We start from the raw sequence: 11,135 nt of genomic DNA, 5'->3' as shown, positions 1-11,135 counted from the left end.
TTAACTTTACTGGAATAAAGGCTTTTAAGATAAGAATGAACCAGTGTATTTGCAAACATAAGGCTAAGGAATATAATTGGCAACACAGTCGATGTGCCAGTTTTTTTTTTTTTTTACTTAAATATAATCGGTAACCCTACAAAATGTTAAAAATGCTCTTGCTCTTAAAAGTAGCACAGGGTTAGGCCACTGCACTAAGCTATTTAGCTGCACATGCTTTAGTTGGATGATAATCCATTGCTTAGCATACATGTTTGCTCATGTTTCTGGTTTCGGTTTAGCTAAGACAAACAAAAAGACACCACCCTCTAAGTTCTTTAGATGCCCAGTAGACTATCTCTTTTAGTACAAGTCCCATTCACACTGCTTCAACATGGAGAAATCCAACGACTGACAAACCTGCCCAATGGTTGCTGAGCTATGACACGACAATCACTGTTCAGGGAAGTGGTCAATTCACCACCATTTGATTTGACGCCAGTTTTGCCCATCTGTGCAACAGCAGGATCTCATCCCAAATAAGCACTGGCTGCCTTTTAGGCTGCCAATAACAGAATTCAAATGCAAACACAACTGAAAACCCTTGACAGTATTTTAATTGCACTATTAAATCCTTCCTAATTGTACTGCAAGCAGACAGTGAGAACTGATAGTTCTACATTTAAAAGCTGCCAGCTGCTTTAAATTTGTAAAGAGTTTCTCTCCGAACATTATCATACAGGTAATGACATTACCTATCAGCTCATCCACCAGCTGAGGGTGTCCTCCTGGTCAGGGATGATGACACTGTGGGGGTTATGATTTGACAGGAGGCCGAGGACACGTCTCATCAGACTCTTTAGTCACACTGAGAAGAGACGCTCACATCCTCTATGTCTAACTGATACTTGCCTCATGATTCCATTACCTGGAGTGCCAGAGGGCCCGTGGGACTGGAGCCATCCACACAGGAAGCCAAGAAGCAAGTGAAGGCAGGGATGAGGTGAAGGCAGGTGCTCAGTGGACGAGTTCAACATGAATATATCAAAAAGGCTTGAATGTCTCCCTCCCTGGCAAACAGATTGCCTGGGCTGGGTAGATTTCATTCCAGCCATATGCCTCAAGGATATACTGGGTCTTCTCATTTTAAGGCTCATCTTCCCATTTTTGCATGTTCAACATTTTGTGATAATGGAGAAACTGGGTCAAACTCGCTCTCACATTCCAGTCACATAACTTCAATGGAGGAGAACTTTTGAGCATTTGCATTGTACTCGGGGTGCTGGAAAGAAGAGAGCGAGTTTTTTTTTAATTCAGCCAGTGAACTTTAGTGACTTCTGTTTTCCAGCGGGATATGGAAGGAGTTAGTGTCTGCCCACTTAAACAACAGCAGTGTGGGAATAGAAGACAGGGAAAACAGTTGAAAGAATTACTTCTGCCCCAAGACTCATTGCCTCAAGGACAGGTTATCGAAGCTGAAATCTCACAGTTGCAACAAAACTTATAGTGCTGTGTTCATCATAGAACAAAAATATAAGAAATTTACACATCCTGCAGGTTTAATATGAGAACTGGGATGCCCCAAAGTAATTTACCCAGAATGACCCACCCTCACATGAATAATTTACAAGGGCTATAAAATGGCAAAAAATAATTTTACCTCGCCTTGTACAAACTATCCCAAGAGATGTGACATTACAAAAAAAAATCTTTGGAAACTGCAGCTACCAAAGCAATATAAGCCATAATAAACTTGCTGACCACAGTAAATATGACTCCCATCTCAGCGTACAGTTTAACTGGTTCTGAAAGGGACTGAGCTGAAGACTATACAGGCTGAAGGTTTATCAATGCAGAATCTTATATCATTCTTTAAAGAAGGCTTAACAAATATTTCAGCAGCCGTCGGGGAAATGAGTGCATGTGAGAAAGAGGGAGTAAGAGTGTGAATGGGGTTGGGGGGTGGTGAAAACATGGGCACTGGGACTGAGCCATTCTATGAGTGAAGACTATAGGCAGCTATTTGGACGCCGTCCAGACACCTGGAGCTGTTATCAGGTTGCGGTGAGTGGGGCTTTCAGAGGGCTGTGAATGGGAAGCTGGAGCTCAGCACTAACAGGCATTTCAAGGCTCTTTTTCCTCTGATGATGGTGGCGTTGTAAAGCAGGTCAAGCTGACAGGGCAGCTGCCGGGACCCCTGTGCCCCGCTCCGCTGCGAGGAAATCTGACAGAAGGAGGGAACGACTGGACAGTCTAACCGCCAGGGAAGCTCCTGGAGCCACATTACACACACGCCAGGGAACAGAACAGCATGTTCAGCCAGTGATACATCTGCACATGTGCATATGATGTATACACTGTACAGAGATGTAAACACCTACAGTAAATAGCTGCATGGACGAACATAAAAATTCTCTCTCACATGTCTTTTTGGTGTATAAAGGATAAGTACATGAAACCAGTTGATATGGCATTGAAATTATTGTCATAGAATAAAATGAAAACAGCATTTTCAAACACAAGCTTTTCAGGAACAAAGATTTACATTGTATGATTGGGAATGGTGGAAAAAAAGCACTTGGATCTGTCATGCAAGTCATTTTCCAGTTAATATGAATTCGATGGCAGCTCCAAAACTACAAGGGGCACCATAACCACTTACTGCTGCTCACTATAGGCCTTCTGTTTGCTGTGGCTATCATTGGCTGTCGCATCTAGCTGCTGTTAGCAAGTAGCTCAGTTGTGTGTGGCCTTATTAGCTGATGGAGTCACTGCGGGCAACTGGGCTCCCAGGAAACAAGGCTGGACCCCAGACTGGGATTGACACAGCCTTGGAGACTGACAGGTGCCAGTTTCAAAGCAGGGAATACAACACAGAGGTGAGTTACAGCAACTTTGACCAAGACTATGATTGGACAGGCGAGTACAAGAGAGGCATGTAGATTTTCACATCTTACTAGTTGAGTTTAGTTTAGTTTAGTTTTTAGTTATTTAGTTTATGTCAAGTTTGTAAGTATGACAATGAGTTAACAAAGAGAAACTTGAATTCAGACATGGTACAGCTGTACCAAGAGGAAGTAATTTAATGTTTAAAATGGGTGAGGTGGAGCTAATGTTAACAGTTAATAACTTGTTGGAGCTAAATGTAAAGAGTACAGTATTTTCCCCTGAAATGTAGTGGAGTAGATGTATGAAGTGACATTAAACGCTCATGGTAAGTACAAGTACCTCAAATTATACTAAGTACAGCACTGGAGTATTTGTACTTTTTACCTGATAATTGGTCACGACCTTTTCATGCCCACAAAAATCAAGAAAAACATAATTTATTTTACAACAACAATGATGATGAAAGTGTGGAAATATGAAGTCTTTGCACCAGCAGGCACAATGAAAGCCCGACAGCCATTCATCCTGAGCTGGAGTTCTGGCTGAGTGGAGCGGGAAGGAAAAGCAAAATGAGGAAGAGAAGAAGGAGGAGGTTTTTTTTTTCTCCACTGAACATTAGTCCTCGGCTCTGTCAGTCAGTGCTGAACCAGCCTTTTTGTTTCCTAGCTGATTCCTCTACTATTCCCTCTGAAATGCTAATATGGCAACTTAGTGCGCCAGCGTCAGCCTTTCCCAGCTATCGCCTTGCATGTTTATATCTCCTCTATGAGATCTCTCTGTCTTTCTGTCCCTGTCTCCTCTTCTAGTCTTGCACAAAACAGAGTTTAGTTCCTTATTTAAAATATCTACAAACTTAGGAGAAGGTCAGCGGTCATGTAAATTTTGCATCCTCCAAGACGAGACGAAAAAAAAAACATGCCACATACTATTAAACACTACCCCTCGCCACAATTCGCCAACGCAGTGACCTTTCTTTGTACTGCTCTGAAAAGAACCAATTTCAGGCACCTTTATCCGCTTTGTGTGTGCATGAAAGCTATAATTTCTCAAAACTTCCTTTGACAGTTCCTTCAGTGTACCTGAATCCCCAGGGTGCTCGGCAGAATACAAGAAAGAGCAGCATTTTCAGTCTAAACACACGGTGCCAAATTCTTCCCGATGTAGATGCACGCAGGCTTTTAAATCCCCCGTGACAGACCAGACGTACTGCTCATTCATCCAGGCAAAATGAATGTGATGACAATTAAAAAGGCTTCTGTGAATCAGTCAAAACCGATGTGTGAGGAGTTCAAACGTGGGTGTAATCAAAGAATCGGCTGAATCTAAACCTCAGATCTGTCTTGCAGAGGAACTCTCAAAATTACACTTCACGTTATGATTACAGTGTGCCACGTCTGCACTCTATCGGATCTGCTCTCTGGTTGGCTGAGTCCTTTCCCAGTATCTATTCTAATAAGCGGCAGAGTTAATCGAGAGCATAGACCAACACAGCTTCCCCCTGGGAGCAGCCAGGCAGTGCTGCTGACTGTGGCGCTGACAGCCAGAGAGCATTAAGCACAGGGGTACTGCCGCCCAGTGCAGGCGCTCAGTGAACCATGACGGTGTCATTTCTTTTAATAGGGCTTCTTTCTTTCTCTTTCTCTCATAGTCTGTTTCCCTGTCTCCCTCCGTTTCCCTCTGCCTTAGTTTCTTTCTCCTCTCTTGTATACTGCCAACCGTGAACCCTTCCCAGCCTCCACCTAAACATCCTCATTCCTAGCTCTCACTTCCTTTCTGTCTTTAATCCCAGCCCTCGCCTGCCTATTTAAAATGCAAGACGTGGGGATGCGGTTGTTGCCGAGAACCCCAACGGCGTGTGGGGAACTCTAATTGGTTTGCTTAACCTTCAGAGCACAATGAGCAGGCTGTAATGAAGGCTCATGATTCATGGCCAGGTAATAAAGCTGAAGAGGGCCGTTTACCCAACACCACACACACACACACACACACACACATACCTTGAGACGCTCTGAATAACACACAGCTGCATATGGGATTTAACACAACATCAGGACTGTGTTGTCAGACAGGCGTATGGTCCCTAATAAAGCCCTAAGCTATTCTACTGAGAGACTATTGAAAGGCATTCCTTCTTGGCAAGTAATTTTCATCAAAAACATGCAACCAACATGGCAACCAGGTGCAGGTAATTTCAACGCTGGATGCCAGAAGAGAAAATTATCGAAGTATGTGACAGTTGATGACATAATGTAAATGTTTTCATGTCAGCAGCTCGACCAAAGCTGCACAGGTTGCTCACAGGTTGTGGGCAGCACGCTCTCTCCAAATGTCTATTAAATTTGTTCACACAAAGGCTTTTCAGAGGGGACAGCGTCTACATCTTGCAGCCTGATAAGGCTAAATATGAGAGCTAAAAGAAACTTGTTAGCACCACAGGGCAACGCTTCTCAGAAAGCTGAATTAGCTGCAGTGTGTATTTCGGTGTGAGCGTGTGTGTCTCTGTGTGTTTGTGTTGTGCATGTTTGATGAGGATTTTTAATGAAGCGGCGGACTCCTGGTGGATATTGCTGTGTCAGGGTATAGTCTGCCTTTTAAGGGCTTCTGAATAAGTTATGATATTTGGAGAGATAATGAGATGGAGGGAAGAAGATAGAGGGCGTGAAGGAGCTGAGATCATCAGCAGAAAAGTCTTAACGCAAACTGACAGTTGGGGCTTTGAGGCACTTTTCAAGGTCAAACTGAGATATTCAGAGCAGAAACTTGCACTCTTTCAATGCCCTTTCCACATTTTGAACAAATATATAAACTGACTTAAGGGTGAAAGTAAAACTCCAAGATTTACTTTAATGTAAAAATACACATAAGGTTTTAGGAGATGCTGATTAGTAGTTTTATTTTACTTTGTCCTTCTTATGTGAACATCAAACATATCCCCTAACATTAAAAATGCCTTAAAAAAGTGAAGAAACAACAGTGTTGAAGTTATGTCAATGACGTCTGTGTATTGTGTTGCAGAGATCGCTCCTGAAGTAAGCATGCTAACCAGCGACCCCCCGCCCATCCTGTCTCGTAATACCACTTTGGACCTCAAGATAGTATAGCTGCTATCTGCGTGTTACTGTTTCCAAAATCCCTGTCGCTACGTGAACAAAAACAACCTCCATACTGTATCCCCTGTCTTTAAACTGGTCTCCGTTGGTCTGTGTCTGGTTCCAGTCTGGTTTACAGTCATGTTCACCAGGTGGCTGCTGGGCCCCGTTAAGTTGAGCACCTTTACTCGCGGTGACTCCCCCATGATCTAAGGTCGCAGTCCAGGCAGACTCCAGTCAGCTAACAGGGTCACTAGCTCCACAGGTAATTGAGCTAACTAGCTAAGGGCAACTAGTAGCTACAGCCAAAGAGTATAGCGGGCAGCAGTTAGCGGTTACTGTATGACCTGTGTAGGAGATACACTAATAATAAACACTCGTTAATGGGGCACCACCTCCGTTATTTTGTCTATTTGAATAATCCGGAGGTAATTAATCAAATTCGACTGGACAAGTTTAACTTGTATCAATTCTAATCAATCTCATACATGAAGCAAGTGAATTCTACACATATCCATCGGTTCTCCACATTAAAAACAAACCTGCACAGACAACGACATACGGTTAATATGTTTATTGACTAAATAATTCAGGTTAAATAAATGAAATGGCAATTTAAATGAATAACACAGGTAACAGGAAATGTGAAATAACTAAGTAATGGGTTATTAGTGGAATATTGGCTGATGGTGAGATCATGGGTTAGGTTGAAGCATTTAAAGATTACGGGAGTAATTTTTAATACTAACGAGACCCTAACCGAATTTCTCTTAAGCTAAAAGATATGAATCAGAGCCATAGACACCATCTCATGTATCATGTGTGAATCCAGCTGTTGTGAGTGATGGAGAGCCTACTTTCTCAGCCGAGTTGCGGGCCGCGGCAGCGGATTCCCTCGGGTGATTTGCGACTCTAGCTGGCGGTCCGATGGCCGGGGGTCAGCTCGTCCGGTATCAGTCGGTTGGGCACCTCGGTCCGTTGTCTTAGGAAGAGGGCAGCTGGTCCCGTACCGATCCGGTGCAGATCTTGGCTCAATGCCCAGCGGGATGATACCGCTAGCGAGCGCTGGGGGCTTGTCACAGAGTCTGTCTTTCGTTGGAAACCGCTTGCACGGTCTCGGACACAGCAAGTTGCTGTGTCGTGATGATGATTGTGATAAAGATGTTCTTCTTCGTTTCTTCGAGTGGTTTTCAGGCTCTGACTTTGTAAACTAGATTTAACTTCTTGAATAAAATAACTGAGGACGATACGTTGATCAAGCGGATCTTCCGTTGTTAGTTAATGCAAGATAATCTAAATTAAGTTCACTTCTTCAAAAGCGGGTTACGATACTTAACGGTATAAAACAAATTAAAACAGAACTTCGTTCTGGTACAAACTTAATAAAAGAAGCTAATCAATACTGCGAAAAATATAAAATGAGAAAAATCAACGCGTGAGCACTTCTGATGAGATCGCTGTCTTGGAGCGTGTTTCAAAGTAAAGTAAAGAGCTTCAAAATAAGTTACAAAAGAAAAACTTAAACAAAAATTAAAACTGAACTAAAACAAAAACTTTTAAAAACTAAACAAAAACTCTGAACCGAGAGACGTGATCTCTCCGTTTTATTACTTGCAAATCGAGGCGTGTCTAGGCGGGGCTTACCGGCTTTTATCTCCAAGATTTAGTGGAGGTGTTAAGATTCACAGAAACTCACTGAACTAAACCGTGCTTCACCTTCTCAGTTTCTCACCATGGCTCAATAGATGTACTTTGTCTATCATGACAAGGATTATGACGTGATTAAACATTAATTATACATATTCAGCTTAATACTTGTTAAAACAAAGACATATCAGAGTCATTTACTGGTTATAACCATGACCATATTAAACAGAATATTTCTCGTCCAACTGTATCAGGACTCACCATCAGGAGGTGCTGTGGTTCCACCGAACACAGTACAGATTAAACATTAAAATTTGATTTCAGTCAATCTTAATCGTAGAGAAACGGGAGAAAGATCAGTTTTATGAGCTTCTCTTACTGTTTCTTAATGTGTTAGAAATAAGATTGTGAGATACTGACTTAATGGTTAATTAGACATGGTCTGAAATCTGGAAGAATACAGAGGCCATTTGAATGGAATGTGAGCAGATAAGGTACCAGGCATAAGTCGTAAATTAAAAAAGACAGAGTAACAGCATAGAAAAACACGTCAGAAGGTGTCCGATGTCCACTCTGTGAATGTTTGTGGATCAGAAGTCATAGAGACAGAGAGAGAAATAGGTAGAAAGTGATCAGGCGTGTTACTTAATCTGCAAATGTAAAGACATTGTATTAACACATTCTGAAGACATTCGTTCGTCCTTCCTGGTGAACTGACACAGGTAACTTCATGACCTGTGTGAGGAGGTTCTGGTCAAAGGGAAAAGAGAGTTCAGAAATGGGAGTTTAGTTGTAAATTAATTAAAACTGTCCTCATTTGAAGTCTTTATGGTCCAGGAAACACTATCCTCTCTGCCAGGAGATAAGATGGCACCCCTGTAGCCTGTAAATCGTCTTCATCCAGATGAAAGGGTTAACAAGAAACAACAGGCCTCAATATAATGCAGAGGCGATGGACAGAGGTTCCTACACCTGCTACCTCCATTTGTTTCAAGCGACCTTTGACAGGTGGCCAATCTTTACACTTTGCCCCTTTAAAGCATGTGAGCGTATAACAAGAAGAACAAGTCAGTAAGATATTGTTAGACCAAACAAAAGGGGATGGACAAAGTGCAAGGCCTGCATGACATAATTTTTACTGATGCCCACTTGTATGAGCTAATGACAGTGCAACACCAGCTGACTCCTGTGCTTCCAGCTGAGCATCGAGGCCACATTTCAAATTTACTTTCCTTTCAGTCTGTGTTGCCAAAGACACACTGCAAATCAAAGGAGCACTGATGCTCAGATGCTCAGATGCACTGTGTCATTTAGGTGCAATGAATTATGGTCATTGTGGTTTACTAACAGGCTTTCTCGGGGCTTGGCAGCATTAAATCTTAGTATAGTTTGAAAACGACATCATTGAGAACCTCAGGCTTTATGCGTCACGGCACCTACAATAAATCTGAAACAAAGGTTTACTTCTTTTTTCCAATTTTATTGGATTGTTAATTTATCTGAAAATACATCCTGTGATGCCTACAGTCGTCTATAAATAACCACTGCCTTTGCTTAGTCAGATTTAACAGAATACCAGTTTCCACTTGTCAATGCCAGCAAAGAAAAATGTAGAAGTTGCTTTACCTACAGAGTGTGTGATGGTAGTCGTTTAAATTCATGTTGATTTAAGCCATTAAAATTTAATCTACATTTTAAACCAAAACCTTCAAAAATCTAATTCAATCTGTCTCAAACTTGAAGACAAAGATAACCAGACCTGAAACAACCAGTAAAGCCTATCTCTTGAAGCCTTTTTTCTCCTGTCAAACCAAAATATATTGTCTGAAAATTGCTCCAGTAAAGCATAATCTTTACGCACTGCACTCGAAAGCGTGCTTGGACCCAAAGGTGAGCTTTATGCCTTATTTGAAATGTCCTTGAACATTACTTTATCATTAAGTGGCTGAGAGAAAAGACCTCAAGGATGCAGAGTAAGTGGTTAGTTTAGAAAATGTACATCCTGTTCTGGACCTGCGATAAAGAGCCAAACACAGATGCGTGCAGGCTTTTCTATGGGAAACATCCAGGAATGTCACCCACACAGTAGATGAGGGTTGAGGTTAGGGTTTGACAGCCCCTAGCAATGCTGTGGCTCTGTTCTTGCTATTGTGAACTTCAACTACAAAAGTCAAAGGGAGATGTAGCTGGCCAGTTCTTACAGCCTGATCAATGCGAGGGCTGGAGAGAAAAACAGGCACCTGCAGAGGTGACTGTTGATCTGTCTGTCCTCTCTCTCCACAAAGTACAAGAGGGGATCCTTTAATACTAAAGTCAAAGATTATTTTACAACCTTTTTGCACTCTTAATAGCGTAGTAACATAAATCATGACAGTAGGGCGTTATATCCAAGTGTTGATCACAGAGGAGGTTTTTTATTGATTGGAGACGATGAGATGACTTCAAACTGATGACCTGTTGAAAAAGGTTAATTTCCCATTTGCAACTTTATTTCTGGGCCTTTAACCTACCGTGTCATACCGAAAGCATGCACCTTGCTTCTTCACAGGATGTATTACTCACTCTAAATCATCTGCTCATTGGCTGAGTTGAATTTGTTGAGCCCCAGACTCCATTCATTGACACCACATTTCTTCCCAGACGCTGCAATTTTGAGTTTCTTAGTCATACATATAAACAACACAGGAGGATTGTGGAGATGGTACTTTGATGAGGTTGTGAGGCCAGTGGTTTTGAATTTTTAACTTGATGCTTCTGGAATAACTTGGGATTTTTCCAAGAAAAGTAATATTCTATTTTTAGCCAGTTTCAGCAGTGTGGTGTAGTCAGTCCACCGCCCTCATCCAGCCTGAACGATATCAAAGACTGTTTGATGGATTCTAGACAGACAGTCATGGTCCCCAGAAGATGAATCATACTGACATTGATGATCTCTAGCAAAACCAGCAGGCAACATTTGTGGTTTTGAGTTAAATGTCTTGACAACTTTTGGATGGATTACCATGACATTTGATACAGACATTCATGCAGGCCCCCAGTAACAACGCCATGCTTTGAAGCAAATTTGACATGGTGGCCAAACCCTGTAATTACAACCTCACGTGACGCACACTGGGCTCAAAAAGACATTTCCACATAAGCTTACATTGTGAAAGAAGCAAAGGGTGGACACATTTTTTAGCATCACAACCCACAGAAAATGACTCATTTTACTATCAGAATTTGAACCATACGGTTGGATAATATTTGAAAGTCCAGGCGATTTGTAAATCATTTGGCTTTTTTTTTTGGCTTCATGCACCGCTGAGCAATGACTGTCCCCCCGCCACTGAAGCGCAATCCAGATTCTCCTTAATACATCCATGCATTCATGTCCCCCTTTAGGATACTAACTTTTGTTATCCTTTGACTTTTAATCTAGAAGTAGCTGTTCATGGTGAAACCCCAGATAGCAAAACTGTATCAGACACCTTCATGTAGCCCACATACCGCGTGGAATGATGGCACTTGGGCAGTCCACTCCTGTTTGCC

General features: G+C 42.1%; 1 protein-coding gene across 1 annotated transcript in view; it reads left to right on the top strand.

Moving 5' to 3' along the window:
- Positions 1–7,029: 7,029 nt before the first annotated feature.
- LOC141012804 (gap junction beta-1 protein-like) overlaps positions 7,030–11,135 on the top strand; it is a 44,290-nt gene continuing 40,184 nt past the window's right edge. The window contains exon 1 of the mRNA XM_073486329.1: positions 7,030–7,040. The gene's annotated coding sequence lies outside the window, so the exon portion shown is untranslated. The remainder of the gene's footprint in view (positions 7,041–11,135) is intronic.

Source organism: Pagrus major, chromosome 18 (genome assembly GCF_040436345.1).
Source record: "Pagrus major chromosome 18, Pma_NU_1.0".
NCBI lineage: Eukaryota > Metazoa > Chordata > Actinopteri > Spariformes > Sparidae > Pagrus > Pagrus major.
The sequence above is the reverse complement of the archived record's forward strand: the minus strand, read 5'-3'. Positions and strand labels throughout refer to the sequence as shown.